General features: G+C 44.4%; 1 protein-coding gene across 6 annotated transcripts in view; it reads right to left on the bottom strand.

The window, feature by feature from the left end:
• SPATS2L (spermatogenesis associated serine rich 2 like) overlaps positions 1–25,077 on the bottom strand; it is a 147,205-nt gene that overhangs the window by 80,361 nt on the left and 41,767 nt on the right. For 2 of the 6 annotated variants that reach the window (XM_052791567.1, XM_052791564.1), the window contains exon 1: positions 7,030–7,162. The exons of 1 other annotated variant lie outside the window; for it this stretch is intronic. The gene's annotated coding sequence lies outside the window, so the exon portion shown is untranslated. Of the gene's footprint in view, positions 1–6,451; positions 6,551–7,029; positions 7,163–25,077 lie in introns of those variants that run through there. 3 more of the 6 variants (XM_052791565.1, XM_052791569.1, XM_052791568.1) reach the window with 2 other exon arrangements.

Genomic DNA, 25,077 nt, shown 5'->3' with positions numbered 1-25,077 from the left:
GGCCACACTGTGATGCAGACCCAACAGTACACTATTAGAACCATCTTATATCAAAAAGCCCAGTAAACTTAGTGCAAAAAATAACTACACAACAAAAAAGGAGAATATAAATATTAAAAAGATCATAAGGCAAGATACTGATTTTACACCAGTATCACAAAAATGCAACTCCACTGATGTTGAGGATTTCCTGTCTTCAGCACGTGCCAGAAAAATGACATTTTCCATACAGATAAACACTAGGGAGTCAGGGTTCTTCTAATGTAAAGCTGACTGTCTGCTCAGCTAAAGGTTTCCCCAATGCATCACTGTTTAGATATTTATCTTCCTTCTTCTAGGACAAAATAATAATTACCACATTAAAAAAAAAGTCAGTGCAGCTATCGCAATCAACTGTATGCCAACCATACTCTCTGGCCTTCTGCAAAACCTTCCAATCCACCAGCAATTTGGTAAAGAATCAGCACATGTAGATCACCGAGGCACAAGAGCACGGATATTAGACAGGTGTGTGGTTTTAGCAACAGATAATAAAGGGAGAACTGTTTTAATTGAATGACAACGAAGCAATGATAATGGGCCAAACTCTGTACTTGTGCATTTCAGTGAGCATAAGCCCCAAGAGAATCTGGCTCTAAATCAGTAACTTATGAACTGCTACAAGCCCATCATTTCCATCAGATACTTAACCAAGTGGCCAAACCTGAGGAATACCCTATCAGGGCCAGGGACGCCTTGAGTTTGTACTACCATCACACAGAAAAGATATTCCCTGTAATTCCCCCCTTTCACCCTCACCTCACGAGCTTCCGTTCCTACTTGAGTATCTGAACAGACATTGTTAAAAACCTGGTGCCTTCTGACTGCCAGGACTCCTTCTGGGCCCTGGGATCTTCCCTGACCTTCCTCCCTCACCAGGGCTCCTTCCAACCACCATCTTCTGCTTTCTTCACTACTACAAGCCTCCAGGCACTCTTACACAGCAGCTGTTCCAGTTCATCTGTATTTGCCACACACTGCAGACCTCTTCAGGGCACCATTGGCAGATACACCTCGCCCTACCCATGCTACAGCTCTGTGCATCTGACAGTACACCTGATCTTTTGACTCCATTTTTTCCTTGGGTTTCAGACCTGGCTGCCTGTCTGTTGGCCAGATGAATTATACAATCCTTTCTGGCTTCCACTGTGTTTGTACACAACATAATTTGGCTATTGTGGAGCAAGAAACCCTCAAGTTCTTTGAGGATTTTAATGAGAAGTAGGTTTCCTTCTTTCACTCTAGTAACAAAGCAGCTGCAGTACATGGGAAACCTCAGGAGCTGCAGGAACAGATGGGGAAGCCTCTCTCCGCCTGAGTGCTGTGCAAGCAGTCTATCTCCACCACCATCCCTCCCCTCATCAACTCCAGAGTAAGGAGTACAAGCTCTGATCCTAACACCAAAGCACAACTTCATGCCAGCAGCTTAACAAACCAGCCAACTCAAAACAATTTCTAGCCAGCACTAAGTTATTATTGGAAAACAGAATTACAAAAAAGGCAACATTTCATTCAGACTGAGTCCTAAAGATCACTAAATCAAATTCTGCACAGGCTAGTATTACTGCACAAGATAGTTATTCCCTCCATCAACACAGAAAGGAGAAGTCCCACAGTGATGACATTTTGGGACTTGTAGATTTTTTCCACCGCTAGTATAAACCACAGTCTCTGAATACATTCCCACTCAGAAGTACCACCACACCCGGACTACACGTGCAAGGCTTTCATTGCATTTAATTTTACACAGAGAAACATACACAGCACTGTAATTGAAATACTAAAAGTGGATAGTTTAAGTGTAGTGCAGAAGTGGAAGCCACAAACTGGATGTGTGTAGGACAGTACATACTGAAAGCTGTTTTTACATATTACTAAGAAAATAATTCAGTCTGAAATGACTATTCGAGTCCATGCTTGAGCTCAGAGTCATCCGGAGCCCAATACTCTTCCTTGGCAGTTGTACCTAAACCAAAAAGAAAGCCTCAAATCCTGATCTGCCACCCCATTAGCTGTCAGCATGCATCAGTCTTCAGCAGCAATAAAAGCCACGTGCCACGGAGAGCACTCAGGCGGACACTCCAGCACTGAACCTTCAGGGCAAGCTCTGCACAGGTTTCTAACAAAATCAACCAGGATCCTGAAGAACTAGCATAATTCAGAAATGTCTCATAGCACAAACACTATCTTTTGATGCTGTTCCAGGTAAGACTCAGTCAAACACCATAAATCCTTGCATGGATTTTGCATAAGGTTGGGACAACAAACACCAGCCTACCTGCCCTGAATGTGGGGTGTTTATTTTGAAACACTGCCAGGTAGGTTGGCCTTTACCAGCACAGAAGGATAACAACTCAGTGAGACTGCACTGTCAACACAACAGTGGTAGCAGCTTCTTTAATGCTAACTCAAAACACACCCACAACTTTCGAGGATAGTCACCTCCCAAGAAATCATACTCACAGTCCACTTGGCCATGCACAGCACAAACAGATAACACTGCTTAACGCCACTCAGAACATAAAACAGCATCAGCCCTCTTAGAAGCACAGTTCATGGAAACACCAGTTTAAGTTACCACTTTAAAAAAAAAAAGAAATAGAACAGACCTTCAGCCAATCAACATCAAATAAAACTGTACCAGTTTACACAGGCCAAAATCTGTCCCCAACTCTGAGCACCAGCACACTGGTATTCACAAACAGGTGAGGTTTCTTTGCCATTTGAACTCTTACCTTTTCAACACTTGGGAGATTAGATTCATCAGTAATTTAAACACTGGACACAGTACACAGCCATAGGCATTTTTTTCAGTCAGCAAACCACTAGAAAGAGTATTGAAAGGCCTATTATGAAGGCCAATCACTATCCTTTTCTTGAATGACCACATGAGAATCGGTGACTGTTCCACAATGGATTGAAAGGGCCTTTTGTCTGAAGGAAAAGGACAAGGAGTCACAAAGTATTGCAGATTCATTTGTAACTCATGGTTTTTGAAGAAACTGTATAGCTTCAGTTAAGAGCAAACCAAGAAAAGAAGAGGCTTTGAAAATCTTATGCCATAAACCTTTCCTACTATGTATATGCAGAGCATATTTTTAGATTAGTCTCTTTTGTATTACAAAAAGATGGGCAGGCATTCTATATCATTGTTGTTTTACGAGAGAAGTTTAAAACACATGCAGAGTTTTGACTTTATTCCAAAACCCTAATTAGGGTCTGCAGCACTATTTGCCTTGTCTAAACAGAAAATCATCAGAAGCTGTTTTGGTATAAGATCTAGTAAAAGTATAATTGCACTGGGATACTGAGTGAAAGCATTGTCACTGTTGCTTAATAATCACTTTAGTAATTGAGCAAATTTGCCATCGCCCACAAAGTATATGGTGGCCTATTCAACAAAAAGACACTTTTTATATTGAGAAACCAGCATTTGACTCTGTAATTTTGAAGTCTGTTTCAGAAGTCTCTCACAAAAAAAGGGTCAATTACATCTGCTGATGACTTCTGAGAAGTAAGAAATATTTTACTTCTCCACCTGCCCCAATCACATTTTCAGTTCTCAGGTTTTACACACAAATGCACACACACCCAAAATGGGATTTGCACCCATGATTTCATTACAGAGTTTCTAAACAAGCTTCACATGGATGAACTTTCAGCAAGAAAAGACAGTGAGGGCTAATAAGCAAAACCAGATTTCTTCTAATCCATACCCAGAACTAGGGAATTATTGCACTTCCATTCAGAAACAAAAGTCACAGCTGTCAGACTTGCCCTCTTCACCCGTCTGTTCCACCCACGTACTTTGAAACTAAACAGTCAAAAAATGTCAGTTTTCACTCTCCAGCTTCTTTTGCTGCATCCCAGAATTTATACTCCCTGTGCTCCCACAATCCGCTCCTGAAATCAAGCAATATATTTTGTACACACCATTGGTCAAGGTGCCAGTTGGATTTAGCTCTTCTGACTGCCCTATCAAATTATATCAGGCAAGGAGCTGGTCTTTGGCATGTTACAAGACAGCACCTACCAGGGCCAAAATCTTTGCTGTGGGAGTCACCAATGACACCCCTTTCAGATATATATCGGAAGTAAAAGTCCTGCTATGCCAAATATGCCGCCAATGTAACTACACATCCCATCATCTCACACTCTGTAAACATGAGCTTATAGTCCTCAGGACTGTAAAGAGAATCTTGCAAATGCAAAGTAAAGGCAAAAGAACACTGCACCGTCTTCTTGAAGCTCAAGGTGCTCAGAAACAAACAGGGCAGAGAGAAGAACTGCACAGCCCCCTGCTAATCTCAGTGAAGTTCAGGGCCAAATTCTTTGATAATACTATGGACTGTTGCTTTCAAATAACTATTAGCAGGGGAAGGTACCCAGTCTAAAATAAAGGCACTTTGCTGTTGAAGTTAACTATTTCACTGCAAGAAAGCTGATGAAGCATTTGAGGAGGGAAGAAAAGGCAGGAGGAAGAACAGAGAAACCACAAGTTAACTACAATTAAGAGTTAAACTATAAGTTATTTTTCTTCCCTTGATCTTTGTGCAAAGCCTCCTTGCTCTTGGGTTTTCTGCTCCAAATTGTTACGCAGCTTTACTTTTATCCTCTGGCGCACAGTGAAAAGTGGAGTTTGACCTTTCCTTTAGATGTGTAAAGCACCACACCAGATTGTTTGGAGAAAATGATTGAGGATTTTTTTTGTATTCTGCAAGACTAGCATTAGTTAACAGTGTCCAAAGACCTCTGAGACATGGGCCCTGAAAACATACTAGGAAATACAGTCCCTAGAATGACAACAGAGGCAACTGTGTGGGTGAAAAGGAACACAAATACAACAGCCTGGGGAATTAATACCAAATACAGGTTGCCTACAACTGCAGACAGGCACAGCTTTGGTACTTCCACCACTGCTAGAAAAAAGCTCAAAGAAAATAAAAAACATTGCAGGCCATTGGAATCTTCTTGTGCTTTCTCTTAAAAATGGGCCCAAACTGATTTCAGTTCTGGACAGGTATTTCCTTAAAATTTCGGAAATGGCTGGAAAGTGTCCTTACATAGCCTCATTTCCATTTCTTAGAGCAAGAAAGACCAGATAAGAAAAACTGATCTAGATTCAGAACCAAACCTCCCTCAACACAGAAAGTACTTGGACATGTTTGCGTTCAATTTTCAGGCTCGTTACTATATGTCAGCCAAAACAATAACTCTCAAGCACATGTTCCTTCTTAGGCATATGCCTAAGCGTAAGGACCGTGGAAACAGCCCCTTCATTTAAGTGTAACCCTGAGAACATTTTGAAGGGTACTTAATTTACTTCATCTTAATCATAACACTTTCTTACACAGTAAATTTCCCAGAGTTGTGACCTTACCTCCCTACATGTTTATAGAGCACCTGACATGGTACAAGCCTTATCTTGATTGGTGTCTCCTTACATTTAACAGATCCTGCTGTTCTCATAAAGCACCAAACTCCTTCAACTCCTATAACATAATTAGTAGGAGAACACTCACAGCCTAGCAGCAGTGTTCAGCTCCAGCAGATTGTGATGGCGCCTCACAAAATTCATCAGAACCTGTTCTGGCCTGGAAATCATTCTGCATTTACACAGTTCGACTGCTTTCATGGAAACAGTTGTGGCAAGGGCACAGTGTCCTGTTCACAGCAGCTTGAAGACTCCAGTTAGTGGCATTCAACAGGTTATCACCCAGGATTTCTTTCATGGTCAGTGCAAATACGTTCCTAGTTAACCTCGACATCCTGCATGCAGCAGTCTTTTCCGCTTTCTGTTTGGAAAGTTTTTAGTTTACCTTCTTTGAATCATCATGTTTTGGAAAATATTTTATGGCTGCCTCAGGAGCTCAAAGAAACAGAAGAATGATGTTTTACACATACACTGGTAATTCAAATTTAAAAGTTAACAGAAAAGAATTCCCATGGAAGATCATTAGTTGCCTTGAAGCACATTTTCAAGCTGGAATCAACCAAATCAATCCAGGGCAATGTGACCTAGAATGAAACAGATGGATTTTCTGTGGTGCCTCTTAGCTCTCCTAAAGAAAATAAATCTGGTAGTACAAGTGATTCACATCTCAGGATGAGATGAGGCTGAGGGTGGGGAAGAAGCTTACACTATTCATTTACAGCTCAACAAAGGAAGCATTGCATTCTGACAGAGAATAAAAGAATATTGCCAGCTGCCACTGCTTATCAGCGGATTCCACACCTAATGATTAAATTTTTTTGCACACACAGTAAAAAAGACAACGAACGTTAAAAAAACCAACCAAACCAAAACCCTGTCACCTTAGTGGACTTTTGCCTTGGCACGGATAAAACAAGTCCTCAAACGGATGGATTTGTGCAGAAACAGTAGCTAGGGCACCGCAACCTTCATCCCTACCTTGTGGTATGTGAGCACTCGCAGCAGCGTTTCACAGCCCATGCAAAAACGTAAGGCAGCATTTCAGGAACAAACGTACCGCTGGCTCAGCGCGTCTGGCCGCGAAGACAGCCGGGGATAAACGGCTGCGCTCGGAAAGACCCGGCTCCCTGTTCCCCGGGTGTGCGGTTAATCATTTACGACCAAGGCTGTTACCGAATAGCCTTGAACAGCACGACATAGCCCAGCCCAGCCCAGCTTCGGCTCCGGCGGCGCCTGGGGGCTGGCGGAGCGGCGGGAGAGGGCGAGCCACGGCCAGCGGCTCCCGGGCGCTCGCAGAGCCGGTCCCGGCGCACACCGGGCGGGGCCCGAGGGGCCGGGGCCGGCCGCAGTCCCCGTGCCGCCAGGAGGGGCCCGCCCGCCTCCGCCCGCCGCCGGGTCTCGGCGCCGGGACCCCAAACGTTAGAGCAGCGGGCGGGGTGCCGCGCGGCACCACAGTTACCGTCCCCCCTTCCCGGCACCCCTCGGCGAGAAACTCCCGGCGGGCCCGCGCAGGTGCCGCCGAGGGGAGGGGAGGGCAGGGCAGGGCGGTGCCTTACCTGGTAGGCGCCCGGCCGCAGCGAGGCCGGGCCGCCGCGGCAGAGGCCGGGGACGAGGCTGCGGACCCGCGGGGCGCGGCGGCCGGTAGTGGATCGCGGCTATGGCACCGCCGCCCGCTCGCGGGGACACGCCTGGCGCCCCTCCCCTGCAGGCGCGCGCCGCCCCGGGCCCGCCTCAGTAACGGCCGCAACGGCCCCCGCCCACAGCGACGGTGGCGCCGCGCGCCCCCGGCCCGCAGCGAGGGCCGCGGGGCGGGGGGGGCGGAGAGGAGAGCGCCGGCCGGCCGGCCGGCGGCGAGGGGACGGCCGCGGGGGACGGGGCGCTCCGCCGGGACCCTTGGGAGCGGGGCTGGCGGGCTGCCCGAAGCCCGGCTCCGACAGCACAACGCGTGTCGAGCGCGTCCCGGGTGCCGGACGGGAAGGGAAGAGTTGGGTGGGAGGGAGAGCAGTCCCCCGGGTTCCGGTGATGTACTTCTGCAGCGGGTTCCTAATTTACGTGTGCCCCTCTCGCCGCGTACAACGCGCAGCGGCACCGCTAGTCCTCCTGTCAAGACCCACTCAAGAACTTCTCGCTAAGCAAAAGGCAACAGGCAACGTAAATCATTGCCAGCGTACGAATCTTCCTATCTGCGAATACCCGTAGCAGACAACCAGAATATAAAAACTCGACGCAAGTGCTTCGGTAATCAATGTTTTAAAATACCGCCTAAAAGCTCCAAAGAAAATACGTAGTCAGGGTTGCTAATACAAAGCTAAAGGAGCAATAAATAACCATCCACTTACACGCTAGAATTTGGAGGTACAACCGCACACTTGGAACTAAAAAAGTCAGAGCAAATTTTCCATAAACAGCTGTAATCTGGACTTACTATCACTATTGGCGTCTTACACCATCATCAGCATTTCCCTTAACCCAAACACATAGCAGTTCTCATTTTTGTTAGCAATGTCAGCTGCAAGTACTGGAAAATCATAGCATTTCCTCTCAAAAGCGTTGCATACCTCTTTTCCTGCTAATGCAAAGGAGACACTCTTGGTCATAACACAACTCTACTTGAACTCCCTACCCTCAGCCAGAAAACTAACTTCGTACACCTTCAGACACAGTTTGGAGGCAGCACTCGGTCCTTTCTATTTTCAGCTAAGGATTCCCAAACTGCAGCATGGAAAATAATTCAAGGTGAGATTTATAATAGTACGTATCCAACCCACCCTCCAAACCAGGCAGAGCTGGCAGCACTTCCTCATGGCAGGCAGGTGGGCTGGCAGAGAACCACCTCGGTGTGACAGCACACAGTTCTCCATGATGGTGGTGCCCAAGCGAACCTCGCTGGGCAGCTTCTACTCTGTTCAGTTGCAGTGGCTTCATGGAATGAGTACCTGTTGAACGAACTCATCCACCTGCTGCAGAAAGCTGGGCATGAATTAGATACTCGACGTTACGGTGAGGCCACAGGTTCAGAATTAACATTTCATTTGGAATCATGTCTTCAGAACTATTCAGATCTTCAGTAAGTGCTGGTTTATTTTAAACAACATAACTTTGAATGTCCAGACTCGTATTTGTGTTCTGAGAGCACTCTTTATAGTATTGCTGACATTATCTGCACCCCGAGCTGTATGAATTTTGCCTGGGAGTTTTGGAAATGATTCTGAAGTTCAAGAGAATGGTGCATTATATTCATAAAACAAGGGTGCCGCTGACCTTTCAGCACAAGAGAATAGATGTGAATCGTGGACCTGAGACTCATCTAAAAGAACACAGTGGAAACACATAGGATGAAAGGCTCTAAAGGCTTTACAAATTATATTTGGATGAGGGAGAGCAGGGAGAAAGAGAATGTGGGAAAAAGAAGAATGAAAAAGGATCCCGCTGTTTAGCTCATGCATAAACTGTATGTGCTCAGCCAAAGGTCACTCCTTTTATTTTCTCATTAATTTCAATGACGGTAGATGGTATATGAAGAGCAATCTAAAAATAAGAACAGCCAGAAATAGCTTAGGTTTTTGTGTGACAATGTAGTGGGAAGAAAAACCTGAGCTGCAACTTCATTCCATATCTTTACTTTTGACTTTTTAAAAAGTAGCGACTTAGAGAAAGTTAATTATTCAAAATGAACTGTAAATTTATTTACAGAAAAGTTCAACAAAAATTAAGTGGCCTACTTTTTATGTATTTCCCAATAAAGTTTTTGTACCTTGTGTACACTGAAATTAATTCCTGGGGTTTTTTCATCCACCACTGTTGGTGAGAAATGGTGTATTTGGACAGTTTTGAGGGTGAGTTGTCTGGGTACTAAACACAAGTGAGGAAAACACTAAGTACTAGGCTGAGTTGTAAACCTATAGAGAAGGAATAGCAGCTTTGGGAAGCCTGCAGGTACATGCAAAAGCTGGCACAAGGAAATTGCCATCCACAGCAACTGGAAGTAGAGGCTGGAATGGGAACATGGAAGGGATCATGAATATTCTGCAGTGAGGATCACGAATGGCTGCCTCAAACAAATCTTCAGGAAACAGGACCCCTTCATACAGAGACTGATGCAACATCTGCCAAGTTTTTTCTAGGGAATAAAGGGCCAATATCTAGAAGCTGATCTCCAAACAAGGTGCCACAGATTCCATATCAGTGTTGAAGGAGTTTTAGCATTACTCCACTAGCTTTTTAATTTTTGCAGCAAACGTGTCAATCTGCATTGACTTGCAGTATATTTGGCTGTATGCTGAGCCTACATTTTCAAAAAAACAGGACACCAGCTGCCCAGAGTTTAGTTCTCATCTTCCGTTCATGCCAAATAGCAGTATGAACCTTATGGTCAACACGTTGCAGCGTTCAGTTCCTCTGTAGAGGTTATTCATTGATAAAGGTAAAATGATAATCAACAACAATTAAACATCCCAGCTGGAACCTTTGGGCTATATTGGAAGTGACATGGCCTGGTCAGAGCACTGACTTTGAATTTTGCATTAAATCCTCAGTTCACAGTATCTCCTATACAACCGTGGTCATATTTCTGATGTGACCACAGACTACTCGTTTAATTTCTCTGGGCCTCAGTTTCCCATCTGCAAAAGAAGAAAGGAATTTCCAAACCTCAGTGTATATGACAAAGATTATGAGATACTCCAGGTGTAACTGTACAATGTAGTAACTTTGGCTGTAAAGGTGCCTTAATGATTTCTTGCTCTCTTGCAACCTCCCTGTCTCCAACCTGGCACTGTAATCTGTTACTCTACTCGCTCTGTGAAACTTCCCTGCACACCCGACCACTGAATGACCTGGGCTAAAAATACCGCTCCCCTTTTCTTTAAAGATTTTTTTAACTGAGATCCAATTGATATTGAAGCTCTAGCAGCTGGTGACGTGTCATGAAAAGGACACTGAAAACTGATGTGACTAACATCAGAGAATGAGCTGCAGTAATCCAGGGGCATGTCACAACACCACCTTTGTAAATTCATTGCTTCTGAAGGGGAAGAACACACTGCCACACATGATACGGTTTTGTATCCTGAGCCACTCGATTACTGTTGGGGCTAGGGATGGAACAGGAAACAACTGAAGGCAAAGGTAATAAAATACATCCCTATGTAATTGTTCTATCTCCTTGCTTCTTCAAACACCTACTGCTCCCACAAGACTGACAGACTCCAAAGTTTCAGTTACATCAGTAACACCATGTCCTCTTGGACTGCTTCTCAGCAATCAGTTTCACAGTACTCCCCAAAGCAGGTCACTGCCATTTTTCCTGGCTTACAGATAAGAGACAGCAGCACAGAAAGAAATGGTGCAGAGAACTTCCCAGCTGCAGAAATGAGACACAGGTCTTCCAAGTCCTGCCCAATGCACTAGCTACAAAGCCTCACCGCCTGCTATTTGGTGAGGCCCATTGCCTCACCAAAGGGACTGGGTGCCATGTGCAGCGACAGGACTGGAGACCACAGAGCAGGGAGGACAGGTGTCTGGAGGGGAGCTGAGGTGTGTCTCTATAAGTATGTATTTGTTTGTCTCTAAGCATGTATTTGTTTGTTGGTTTCAATACCAGAATCAGTGATTAAAAGTTTATTAATTGGCAACAAATTAAATCAGTTGAAATTCCCCTGGCACAAAACTGTTTCTGGCTCGCAACAGGGGGAAATTGATTCAACACAGAGATTTGGAAATAAACTGGTATGGTCACAGTGGTCTGGCAACAGATCTGAGGGTGAAGATACAGAAAACAGCAAATTACATAGCTCATATTGTACAGCAGTTGCTAATCTGGGGCATAAACATAACATGGCTCTTTTAAGCCAGGAGAAGGGCTGATAATAACATTTTATCCTGGCTTTTGTTAACTGCAGTTAAAAACTGCAACGTTAATGAAAAGAAGTTCAAAGAGAGGCACGAGAAGTGATTAACAGGGATATGTCTTCAGGAAATAGATGTTTACATGCTCGGCTTAGGAGAAAGCTGCCAAGCAAAGAAATGACAGAAGGTCCTTTCAAGGGACCTGTGTGGAGTCATAAAGAGCATTATATAGAGTATCAACATGGAAAGAAGAAAAAGAAGATTCGTGATAACTATAAAAAATTCTGATGGTCAGTCACAATGGTCCAAAAACCTAGAGAGGCTGGGTTTCTAGATGTTATCAGCAGAAAGTTGTATTCAACATTCAGAAAATTTTTAGAAATAGAAAAGCCCCTGCATTTGCATGTGTGATGCCAAGCAAAAAAATCAAGGAAGACTGCTTTTTTGGCTTTGAAAGCTACAGGTCAAATTCGAAAAGGATAATTCACAACCCACACATAAGTTAATGGCCATTATGTTTGCTCAGACAAGGCCTGAATTTGACTAATGGTTATGAGCATGCAGACTATATACTTTATAAACAAAAATCTGTTTTGCAATGAGATTATTTATATCAAAGGTAATTTCAACTGCTGCTCTGAGATCTTACATTTGGTTAAAAATACAGTGTCCTCAAATGACTCTGACAGTCAAAGTACAATATTTTAAGATTTTTATTTTTACTTTTTTTAAGATTGGCAAACAGGCTGGTTAAAACCTTCACAGAAACATGCAGTTCAAAAAAGAACCTGAGCATTTTCTGATTCCAGAAGCAATGCAGCAGTACCTTGTGGTGTCTAATGTTTCAGAGTGAGCAGACTTGAGCAGGTTGGTAAACACTTAAGAATGACTGAAGTTCGAAAACAAACAAAAAGAAGCCTTGAGCTCACTCTTGTAGTAAATGGGAAAGAAGTGAGGGAAAGCTTGGCAAAAATCAGCATAATAGTAGGCTTATTGTTGAATCTGAAAGCTTCATTTTCCAACGGTGTCCCTTTTCTGGGAAGCTACACAACCACTCTGAAAGCGCTTTCTATAGAGATGATAAATCTATGGTGGAGATTTATGCACATTCAGATTAAGTCAGGAAATCAGTAATGAAAAGGATAATTAAATAGAGAGACAAAAACCTAGAAGAAAAATTACCAAAAGCCCCCAAAACAAACACAGCTAACAATACACCATGATATATCAGGTCCTGGGATTCTGACTCTGACTTTGGCACCTATTCTTGCTTGAGCAACATACAGGGTGAGCAACCTCATCCTCTTCCTCACTGCGGTTCCCAGGACTCCAAAGAGGGGCACTCTGTACAGCAGCAGATTTGGGGCTGTAGCAGAGTGTGTGAACAGATGAGGCTTGACATCTTCGGTCCTCCCATCTTAAGTGTTTCTTTTTGCACAAGCTTTTAATTCATCAATAGGTGGAAAGGCATAGGAAGAAAAAATATTCTATACTTATACATGGGATTGTTTGAGACCACAGTCTTCTTGCTCCTGCGGGGGCATCCAAAAAAAGGAGGGGAAAGATACAGAGACAGCTCTCAGTGACACCAGCCAACCCCCAAAAAAGGCTGTGGTTGGCTGGAGAGTTTCTGATAATGGCTTGCAGTTCTAGGACATTGAAGCTGTGTTAATGCTCGTCTTTTGATGACTTCCACCATGCATTCAGGGTGCTGGTATGTGCTCAGCACTAAAGAAACAGCTGAAGAGGTACCTCATTTAGTTAGCAGCAGTGGTATTTTGCTCTGTGGTTGGCCTAGACCCTGGGCTAAAGAGGCTAGTCTCACTGTTTAGCTTTAGGCATCCAGCTCGGGTGCCTAAGGCAGCAGCCTTAGTGCCTAGGTTGTCAGGGAAGCTATAGGTGTCCCACTGACCCCACGGGAGCCTTCAGCCCCATAATCACCAGAGTTAGAGGACTGAAGTTAGACTGTGGAAAAACCCCAGTGCAGGCATGACCCAAACAGTCAGTGTTACTTGTGTTACTTTCCTGCAGCACTTGCCTGTAAGGAAAACTACCTTCAGTAACCCAGAGCCCCTCTGCCACTGTCTGTCTGCAGCAGCTTACTGCTTTATGTTCCAAAAAGGGCTTGGTCCACCCCCTAAAACTCCAGCAACAAAAGAACAGGGAACACCCATTAGCTGGCAGCACTAGTAGATTGCTGTCCTCTGTCTGGACTCAATACTGTGAGCAAAAAATCTGAGGGTTCATGAGCTAAATGAGAGCTTTTGAACATTACAGTCTCCATTTTACAACCAACAGCCCAGTCTTCCAGGCACAAGTGAGGTGCTGTGAGAGCTGGCTCTTTTGACATAGAGGTCACTTCTCCCCTTTTGGCTTTACAAGATGTACAGCCGACTCAAGAGTGTTGATGGTAAAGCAAACACACTGACTGAACAAAATTTAGGGAAAAAGCCCTTTTTCATCACTGCAACTCTAAAACATGCAAACTCAGTACTGTGTCATAGTCCAGTGAGCAAACTACTCCAGCTTTGAAGATATGGTATACAAATGCTGCAACTCTGTAAGAATCTTTAATTTGTGCACCATGACTTTTTAATTAATTTATTTATTTACTAAATCTTGTCCCACTTCTCTAAAGTGGATTCAGTCCTAGTGCCTGATTAATCTCATGTGGGAGCTAAGGACAGATGCAGATGAAAAAACTTGACATCTAAAAGATATAGATCTGCTTCCAAGTTTTGCAGTGCAAGATGATCTGTAGTAGAAACTATTTACAATCCTTTCTGCCACACCACTGGACAAAAAAAAAAAAAGTTCCACAAAAAGTGTGGCAATTCCAATTTGTATATTAGAGTTCTGTCCTAGGCAGCGTACAAAATGGTACTTCAGCCCTTGCCCTCTTCTCCTTTCTGCTAACAAGAATAATTTACAACAGTTTGAAGTTTTTTCCACAGGGGCTGGGTGAGATTATAGATGGCAATTTACTTTCTGCTACTAGCCAGGCTCAATTTGAACAATAGTCTTCAGGTGAAAAGCACCACATCATTTACTAATCACACAAATCAAGACAATTTCCCTTAAACACTGGATCTGATAGCAAAGTATTCCACTGCCATTTGGAGATGTATGGGAGTTTAACTGACACTTACATTGGTGTAATGAACAAATGTGTGTAATGGGATGATGCAAAGTAGGGACTACACTCGAGGGCTGGCTTTGTATATGGACATTACTCTGGTCTCCTTCACATCAAAAAAAGTTATCTGTACAAGATAATCCTAGCCAGAAGGAAAAAGAGAAGAGCAAAAATATTCAGTGCTTTGGAATGTGGTTTCAAAATCTGGAATTCAAGATGAAACTTATCTGGGAAGTAATGTAAATAATGGAAGTGGCACATTTAAATTATGATTTAACTACTGGAGTCAGGAGTTTGGCAGTTGAGGTTATTTTTGTTGATACAGTGACATGTCTGACAGTATTTGAAAAAAGGGTTGGCCAACAGGCTGAAACATATAATCAAGTTGGAAAATACAATAAATGCAAGGATTACAGCTTTAGTGTTGTTACACAGCATGCAAGGAATTAAAGGAAAGTAGTAAAAAATAGATAATAGTGACAGAAGAAACTAAAAGGTATCAAAAAAACAAGGGGTGACAAGGTTTGATCAATCAGCAGTGTGCTTTAGAAGTACAATGATCGTAACAGAAAATACGCCAGCATGCGATTCAGAAATTACCAAGGTAGGTTGAAGTTTAATTTGGAGTGGTACCAATCACAGATTTGGTTTGTCTCTGAAAAGACTCAAGTGAAGCTCAACATGGTAGAATCCAAATTCCTCAAAAGCAAAAGGAAAGTGTCCCCATGCCTCTGTGCACTAGGGAAGCAGCATCTCTGTTTAACAAGGAGAGAGTTCCAGCTCAGAAAGTGCCTCACCCATGGCTGCACAGAAAGGCTGTGTGAGAACCGAGGACTGAACACAGCCCTCCAGCTGGACCCTACCTTATAGTAGCTGTTGAAAGTTACCCTAAAATTAAATCTGCTTAAAACAGCACTCTAGCTAAACCAAGAGCAAAATCTGTCTAGGTGCAATTACTTGATTTAATGCACAAACACAGCTTGCTACTCTCAAAGACCAGAAAGGACAGTTCATAGACTAAGAGAAGACAGAGCTGACATTAAAAGAACAGAAGACAAAACTGAAAAAGAGACATATATATATATACACATACACACACACACTGTAAAAAAACCCCCAACTTTGGGGTTGTCCTTTGTACAAGTGCCCTACTGCATGTAACAGAATTCAGATGATAGTTCTGTAGTCATGGTCCCCAAATTTTCTAGAATGTAATGAACATGGCCCATTTGCAACCCATTTTATTATACAAGAATATCATTCTTTATTAATTTAAATCCTTAGGCTGGCTTCAAAATTTTATGAGAAAGATATTATTATTCTACACCAGAGCACTTCTCCCTTAAGGATAAATAAGGAGTTAACTCACACAGATGCATATTGTTACTTATCAGCACTTCATTGCCATTACCATGACAGCAAGGCAAAGACCATTTTGTTCTGCCCCATTCGTCCCTCAGCAGAACTGCCAGTTGACTTCCAAATTCAGAATCTTAACAGAAACTAACGTTTGAGGCCAGATTTTGCATTGTATCCTAAAAGCTCAATCTGATATGAAATTTAATGAAAAGAAAGGTGGAACAAAAGGCTGTCCTTTCATAAGGCTAACTGAACATTAAGAGGCTGATCATGCTGTTTGCAGTACAACATGCATAAAAAGAATCAAACAAAACTGAGAACAAGCATTTGCTGGGGTAAAATGTGCCAAAAACCTACCTGCATCTTCTTTTGTTGCTCACAGACAAGCACAGGGATTCGCATGTCGCTGCTGCCTACAGGACATATATGTCCAACAACAGCATGGTACAGTGAAATGACAATAGGTTCATCAGGAAAGTGTGTAAAACAGTTAAGTGGAGCGCACCAAAGGAGTAGTCAAGAACATAGAATCATACAATCATTTAGGTTGGAAAAGACCTTCAAGATCATCGAGTCCAACCATCAACCAAACATGTGACATGCCAGCCATCGTTATACTTCTGATCTGCATATCCAGTAGATTATAAATATTAACATGACAACTGGTGCAGGAGGAGGCTGCCAGGGCATCAGAATTGCATTTTCTGATTTACTCTGACACTTTGCACACAGTCCATGTCTAAAGAATAAAGAGCAGAGGGAGAGGATGCTACAGACAAATAACGTAAGAGTATGACCACTTCCTAGCTGGTTCAGGCTCTTTATCTGGCTCTGCACAGGTCAAATAATTAAGGAGTCCCTCTCCCATTAAAAAATTCCTCCACCAATCCATCAAAGCTGCATGAGTAAAACTACTGATAAAATTTCTCCGCCATTCCTGGGTAGAAAAAATTAGGACGAGGTAGAGAAGTCAGGAGAGCAAGACTCAGTGAAACAGAACTCTGGCACAAACAGGCTGGAAAACAACTGGCAGGGAAGGATGAGGAGACAGAGAGGATGCAAAGGAAGCAGAACGCAGCAAGTCTTACTCTCCTGGAGAAGAGGTTCAGTGTGTGTATGTGTGAACATCATGAAAGATCCAGATGGTCTTTTTCACCCAACAGTGTAGTTTGCTCATGCAGGTCTTGGAGGACACAGTTACCTGAACAACCTATTCCCTCTTGTAAAACTTGTCATGTCATCTGAGTTTAGACTGCTGAGCTGACCACAAAATAACAAAGTACTTAGCTGTTCCCCCCATTATGTCACAAACACTATATAAGCTGTGTTTTGTCTATAGCAAAGTAAGAGTTAATTTCCCCACAGCAACAGAGACAGACAGAGGAAGAAAGCAAGAAAGGAGATAGAGCAAAGCTGCAGGCTGCAGCAGTTATGCCATTTGATTCCCAGCTTTAAATAAACCTTTTAAAGTAGAACAGGTTTTTTACGTTAAAAAAAGCTGCTTTTCAGTATGCATCATTGTTTACGGCTGCAAAAATGACTCCACTTGAACTCTGAACTGGATATTCAGTGTTGAAAAAGACAGCAGAAAATTGATGTGCAGACCCCCACCATCGCCACAGCTCCCATGCCACATCCAATGCTTATTAGCTGCAGCAGTAGGAAGTGTTACAGTAACAGCTGACACTGTTTTGCAGGCACAGTTCAGAAACTTTACCTTGATCCCTACAAACCGCGAGCTGAATGGTATAGCTCCACAATTGAAAAGTCTGAATTAACTACAGAAAAAAATAACGTATCATCTTTGTGAACTTCACTTGACAAAAAGATCTTCAAGAGCCACAGACGAGAATATACCATGTGAACAAATAAATGCTGTAGCTACTGAGCTGGGTTTCAAAGCACTCTCTTCTGTCTTCTATACCTCGTGAAATTAGACTATAAATATGAAACGGAAATGCAAATAATTTTCTAAACAGAGAGTAAGTGTGCACTTACCTGAGGAAGTTTGGCAACTTTGCCAATCAAATCCACATAATCTATTATTTTGTTAAAAACAGAAAATTGAATAAGAGGAGGCATGCCTAATGGAGCTCTCAAAATGACGGGTAATGCCCACTGAGAACTTTGTTATTTTCTACCGTATAGATCTTGCTTCAGTATTTAAAGGGTTCACCCTTGCCACCTATGAGATCTCCAGGACTTTGTAGGTTTGACAGCACTTAAATCTGTGTCAGAATTCCCAAAGTTTTATTTTTCCCATGAGAAATAAAAGGTCTGTGTCTACTGTATATATCGATGGATGATGAAGATGACCTCACCAAATGCCTGCTGTGTATTTGTGTTTCTGTAACAGCCATAAATTAAGGATTGCAAACTTGACTACATGCAATATCAAACCTTAAGTCCCAGAAATATTGAACTGTAATGAAACAGGCTAGGAAGCAGTTGTTAATTTTAACTAAATTATGTAAAGGATCAGCTGCATTTCCAAGAACAAAGGCTCAACCAACAAAAGGCGATGAAGACAAGACAAGCCTATACATATTTCTTCGAAAATGGCTCTATGAAGGGAAAAAACACCAGATTTAGAATAAAATCTAAGGTAGGACTTAAAGGTACAGTAAAATGCAGTTCTGGTACTTGTTCCAGGGATACCAACAATTGGCTACAATCCCCTTATCAAAGTGTTGTGATTAATAAGATAGAAAGCTACAGAGTGGTCAAGTAAGATGAAATGCTGGCAGTTAGCCAAATGTGGGTTCAGGAAGATATCATTTGTCATGCTCAGCATTCATTGCTATTGCAAAGCTGCTCTGAGATCAGAATCCTGACTGTAATCCATCAAACCAATAACCACATGTCCTGGTTTCAGCTGGGATAGAGTTAACTGTCTTCCTAGTAGCTGGTACAGTGCTATGTTTTGAGTTCAGAGCGAAGAATGTTGATAACACTGATGTTTTCAGTTGTTGCTCAGTAGTGTTTAGACTAATGTCAAGGATTTTTCAGCTTCTCATGCCCAGCCAGTGAGAAAGCTGGAGGGGCACAAGAAGTTGGCACAGGACACAGCCAGGGCACCTGACCCAAACTGGCCAACGGTGTATTCCATACCATGTGACGTCCCATCCAGTACAGAAACGGGGAAGTGGGGGGCAGGGATTCGCCGCTCGGGGGACTGGCTGGGTGTCGGTCGGCGGGTGGTGAGCAATTGCACTGCGTATCATTTGTACATTCCAATCCTTTCATTATTGCTGTTGTCATTTTATTAGTGTTATCATTATCATTATTAGTTTCTTCTTTTCTGTTCTATTAAACCGTTCTTATCTCAACCCACGGGTTTTGCTTCTTTTCCCGATTTTCTCCCCCATCCCACTGGGTGGGGGGGAGTGAGTGAGCGGCTGCGTGGTGTTTAGTTGCTGGCTGGGGTTAAACCACGACAGTCCTTTTTGGCGCCCAACGTGGGGCTCGAAGGGTTGAGATAACGACAAACCTGACCAGAGGTTGTTAAAACAAATTTGTTATAAGCATTCATTATATCGGTCTAATAGTTGCTGGTCATTATGTTGATTTATGTGTTCTTAGAGTTGTTGCTCTGGTTTTTAAAGTTCTGTTATGTATCACCTCGCTTGCTGTATGTAGTCCCTCTTCTGCTGCTTATCATCTGTGGGAGGTGGATTAAGGTTTTCACTTTGATGTATTGTATAACACTGGTTTATGGTATGATAAAGTCGTCGGCTGTGGGATTAATCCGGTACTTGCACCCAGCATTGTCACCTTTATACTGTGGAAGCCATCTGTGGGAAACTATTAATAATTATACCATTTACCTTTCCTCCTTGGAAAACCAGTCTATGGGTGGGATACCTTTCTTCCCCTCTCCTTTCTCCTTCAGTCCAGTTACAATGGTGTTTGAGAATTTTGAAAAATTTGAATACTCTTGGGATGTTGGGACCAGCACGGTCCTAGCCCTACTGCTAGGAATTAGCATGCTTCTGAATGTGGTTCAGCTCTCATTTAAGGTTAAACAACTATTTAAGAAAATCACCCAGAGATCTGCCCCAAGGCTGGATAATTATGAGTGGCAGGGTGTGTGGGGTAGTATGGGCAAGTACCTAGAAAAGTGGGCACCTCCAGTGTTTTGGAAATTCACCCCTGAACAAGTGCAGAATCCAGAAGAACTAGTAAAATATTTGGAAAAGGTATGCTGTCACCCCGGCAGCTCCAGAGAGATACAAATTACTGCAACGTGCTGGGGCCTGGCCCATGCCTATCGAGCCCTGTTCGACACCACTCAGTACCCTCAAGGGGAAGAGAAGGTCTCTGGACCTAACAACAAAACAATGAGCACTGTGGCTATCCAAACCTCAGCGACAGGCACTGCAGCCCCTCCAGCCTCGGCAATGAGCATGGCAGCTACCCAAACCTCGGCAACGGGCACTGAGGTCCCTCCAGCCCCAGCAACGAGCACAGCAGCTACCCAAACCTTGGCAACAGACACTGCGGTTATCCAAGACCCGGCGAGCGGTACTGCAACTGAACCAGTGGACCAACCTGCACCAGTATCAGTTGCCCCCGTACAGAAAAAGAAATATACAAAAAAATCAGTTCGCTTAGCGAAGGATGAAGGCGAACCAGGGTCATCACGGGAACAGGAGGAAGAGGCAGAACCAGAGGTAATAACCCGGTCCCTATCCTTGAGTGAGCTGCGGGATATGCGAAAAGATTTTGGCCGCCGTATAGGTGAGCATATTATCACCTGGCTCCTCCGATGCTGGGACAATGGGGCTAATAGCTTGGAATTAGAAGGTAGGGAAGCCAAGCAGCTGGGATCGCTTGCCAGGGAAGGTGGCATTGACAAGGCAATTGGAAGAGGGACACAAGCCATCAGCCTCTGGAGGCGACTCCTGTCAAGTGTGAAGGAAAGGTACCCCTTTAAGGAAGATGTTATATGTCAATCAAGCAAGTGGACAACCATGGAAAAAGGTATCCAATATCTGAGGGAATTAGCTGTGCTAGAGACAATTCATCATGATCCGGACAACCCACAATTACCCAAAGATCCAGACGAAGTCCAATGCACACGACCCATGTGGCGGAAGTTTGTACGGAGCGCACCATCGTCCTATGCCAACTCACTGGCAATAATGACCTGGAAAGACGAAGAGGCACCGACAGTGGATGAAGTGGCTCGCCAACTCCGTCAATACGAAGAAAATCTCTCCTCCTCCCTACAAGCCTGCATTTCGGCTGTGGAGAAGCTGTCCGAGGATTTCCAGCAATTCAAAGAGGAGATGTCCTGTTGCCCACCTGTAAGGACCAATGTCTCAGCTATTAGGAGTGAGCGCTCCTCTGCCCAAGAGAGAGAATATAGAAGGTACACACCGCGAGGTGCCCTGTGGTTTTACTTATGTGATCATGGAGAGGACATGAGGAAATGGGATGGAAAACCTACCTCGGTCCTAAATGCACGGGTACGTGAGCTGCGAGGAAAAAACACCACAAAAGGGGATTCTACCAGGAAAAATGCCGCTCCGGTTTCCAAACAGAGTAGAAGGGCTGATCTTATTTCTGATCCTCTTGAAGGGACTTCTGAGCCAATTTTACGAGAAGTGAATACTGGATACTCTGACCAGAATTAGAGGGGCCCTGCCTCCAGCCAGGTGGAGGAAAGGGATAACCGGGTCTATTGGACTGTGTGGATTCGATGGCCTGGCACGTTAGACCCACAGGAGTATAAGGCTCTAGTAGACACCGGCGCACAGTGTACTTTAATGCCATCAAGTTATGAAGGGGCAGAACCCATTTCTATTTCTGGTGTGACAGGGGGATCCCAAGAGTTAACTGTATTGGAAGCTGAAGTAAGCCTAACTGGGAATGAATGGCAGAAACACCCCATTGTGACTGGTCCAGAGGCTCCGTGCATCCTTGGCATAGACTATCTCAGGAGAGGGTATTTTAAGGACCCAAAGGGGTATCGATGGGCTTTTGGTATAGCTGCCTTGGAGACGGAGGGCACGGAACAGCTGTCTACCCTGCCCGGTCTCTTTCAAGACCCTTCGATTGTGGGGTTGCTGAGGGTTGAAGAACAACAAGTACCAATTGCTACCACGACGGTGCACCGGCGGCAATATCGCACCAACCGAGACTCTCTGATTCCCATCCACAAGTTGATTCGCCAACTGGAGAGCCAAGGAGTGATCAGCAAAACTCGCTCACCTTTTAATAGTCCCATATGGCCCGTGCGAAAGTCTAATGGGGAGTGGAGACTAACAGTTGACTATCGCGGCCTGAATGAAGTTACGCCACCACTGAGTGCTGCCGTTCCAGATATGCTAGAACTTCAATACAAACTAGAGTCAAAGGCAGCCAAGTGGTATGCTACAATTGACATTGCTAATGCGTTTTTCTCAATCCCTCTGGCAGCAGAGTGTCGTCCACAATTTGCCTTTACTTGGAGGGGTGTCCAGTACACTTGGAATCGATTGCCCCAGGGGTGGAAACACAGCCCCACCATTTGCCATGGACTAATCCAGACTGCACTGGAAAAAGGTGAAGCTCCGGAACACCTGCAATACATTGATGACATCATCGTATGGGGCAACACGGCAGAAGAAGTCTTTGAGAAAGGGAAGAAAATAATCCAAATCCTTCTGAAAGCCGGTTTTGCCATAAAAGAAAGTAAGGTCAAGGGACCTGCACGGGAGATCCAGTTTTTAGGAATAAAATGGCAAGATGGGCGTCGTCAGATCCCAATGGATGTGATTAACAAAATAGCAGCTATGTCTCCACCAACTAATAAAAAGGAAACACAGGCCTTCTTAGGTGTCGTGGGGTTTTGGAGAATGCATATTCCAAATTACAGTCTGATTGTAAGCCCTCTCTATCAAGTGACCCGAAAGAAGAATGATTTTCAATGGGGCCCTGAGCAACAACAAGCCTTTGAACAAATTAAACGGGAGATTGTTCACGCAGTAGCCCTTGGACCAGTCCGGACAGGACAAGATGTTAAAAATGTGCTCTATACTGCAGCTGGGGAGAATGGCCCTACCTGGAGCCTCTGGCAGAAAGCACCTGGGGAGACCCGAGGCCGACCCCTGGGGTTTTGGAGTCGGGGATACAAAGGATCCGAGGCTCGCTATACTCCAACTGAAAAGGAGATATTGGCAGCATATGAAGGAGTTCAAGCTGCCTCAGAAGTTGTTGGTACTGAAACACAGCTCCTCTTAGCACCCCGACTGCCAGTGCTGGGCTGGATGTTCAAAGGGAGGGTCTCCTCTACACATCACGCGACTGATGCCACATGGAGTAAGTGGATTGCACTGATCACACAACGGGCTCGCATAGGAAACCCCAGTCGCCCAGGAGTTTTGGAAGTGATCACGGACTGGCCAGAAGGCAAAGATTTTGGAATGTCGCCAGAGGAGGAGGTGGCACGTGCTGAAGAGGCCCCGCTGTATAATAAACTGCCAGAAAATGAGAGGCAATATGCCCTGTTCACTGACGGATCCTGTCGCATCGTGGGAAAGCATCGGAGGTGGAAAGCTGCCGTATGGAGTCCTACACGACAAGTTGCAGAAACTGCTGAAGGAGAAGGTGAATCGAGTCAGTTTGCAGAGGTGAAAGCCATCCAGCTAGCATTAGATATTGCTGAAAGAGAGAAGTGGCCAGTGCTCTATCTCTATACTGACTCATGGATGGTGGCAAATGCCCTGTGGGGCTGGCTACTGCAATGGAAGCAGAGCAACTGGCAGCGCAGAGGTAAACCCATCTGGGCTGCCGCACTGTGGCAAGATATTGCATCCCGGCTAGAGAATCTGGTTGTAAAAGTACGTCACGTAGATGCTCACATACCCAAGAGTCGGGCCACTGAAGAACATCAAAACAACCAACAGGTGGATCAGGCTGCCAAGATTGAAGTGGCTCAGGTGGACCTGGACTGGCAACATAAGGGTGAGCTATTTATGGCTCGGTGGGCCCATGATGCTTCAGGCCATCAGGGAAGAGATGCAACATATAGATGGGCTCGTGACCGAGGGGTGGACTTGACCATGGACACTATTGCACAGGTTATCCATGAATGTGAAACATGTGCTGCAATTAAGCAAGCCAAGTGGTTAAAGCCCCTGTGGTATGGAGGGCGATGGCTGAAATATAAATATGGAGAAGCCTGGCAGATTGACTATATCACACTCCCACAAACTCGCCAAGGCAAGCGCTATGTGCTCACGATGGTGGAAGCAACCACTGGATGGCTGGAAACATATTCTGTGCCCCATGCCACCGCCCGGAACACTATCCTGGGCCTAGAAAAGCAAGTCTTGTGGCGACATGGCACCCCAGAACGAATTGAGTCAGACAACGGGACTCATTTCCGAAACAACCTCATAGACACCTGGGCCAAAGAGCATGGCATTGAGTGGGTGTATCATATCCCCTATCATGCACCAGCCTCTGGGAAAATTGAGCGATACAATGGACTGTTAAAGACTACATTGAGAGCAATGGGGGGTGGAACTTTCAAACATTGGGATACACATTTAGCAAAAGCCACCTGGTTAGTCAACACCAGAGGATCTGCCAATCGGGGTGGCCCTGCCCAGTCGGAATTTTTACATACTGTAGAAGGGGATAAAGTCCCTGTAGTGCACATAAAAAATATGTTAGGGAAGACAGTCTGGGTTACTCCTGCCTCAGGCAAAGGTAAACCCATTCGTGGGATTGCTTTTGCTCAAGGGCCTGGGTGCACTTGGTGGGTGATGCGAAAAGATGGGGAAGTCCGATGTGTGCCTCAAGGGGATTTAATTTTAGGTGAGAACAGCCAGAATTAAACTGTATATTAGTTGCTATATAACCCTGCTACTGTATATTATCCTTACTATAATTATGTGCTATATCCATAGTACTATAGTAAGAATCACTTAGATCAAGCAAGAAAAGAACTGTGATAAAACTGAGCAAAGCGCAGTAGTGATGGAACCAGAACTGACTCCAGCATGCAACAATCCAACGGTGCACACCATCCTCCTGCTGCGCCAAATGTCACCTGCTTGTCACACTGCACTGAAGCCCAATTCTGCTCTACCGACTGAGAGGACTTTGCACCATCCCTCCTGCCCAGAAAGACTGGTATGACAGATGGAGCCCAGAGTCGGAAACTAAATGAACTCAATGAACATTTTATGAACATGACCCATGAACTAAAGGAATGATATCTCTGTGTGTGTATACATATATATATATCATTGCTCGTATGTCTTAAAGG

The sequence above is a fragment of the Harpia harpyja genome, chromosome 7 (genome assembly GCF_026419915.1).
Source record: "Harpia harpyja isolate bHarHar1 chromosome 7, bHarHar1 primary haplotype, whole genome shotgun sequence".
Taxonomy (NCBI): domain Eukaryota; kingdom Metazoa; phylum Chordata; class Aves; order Accipitriformes; family Accipitridae; genus Harpia; species Harpia harpyja.
The sequence above is the reverse complement of the archived record's forward strand: the minus strand, read 5'-3'. Positions and strand labels throughout refer to the sequence as shown.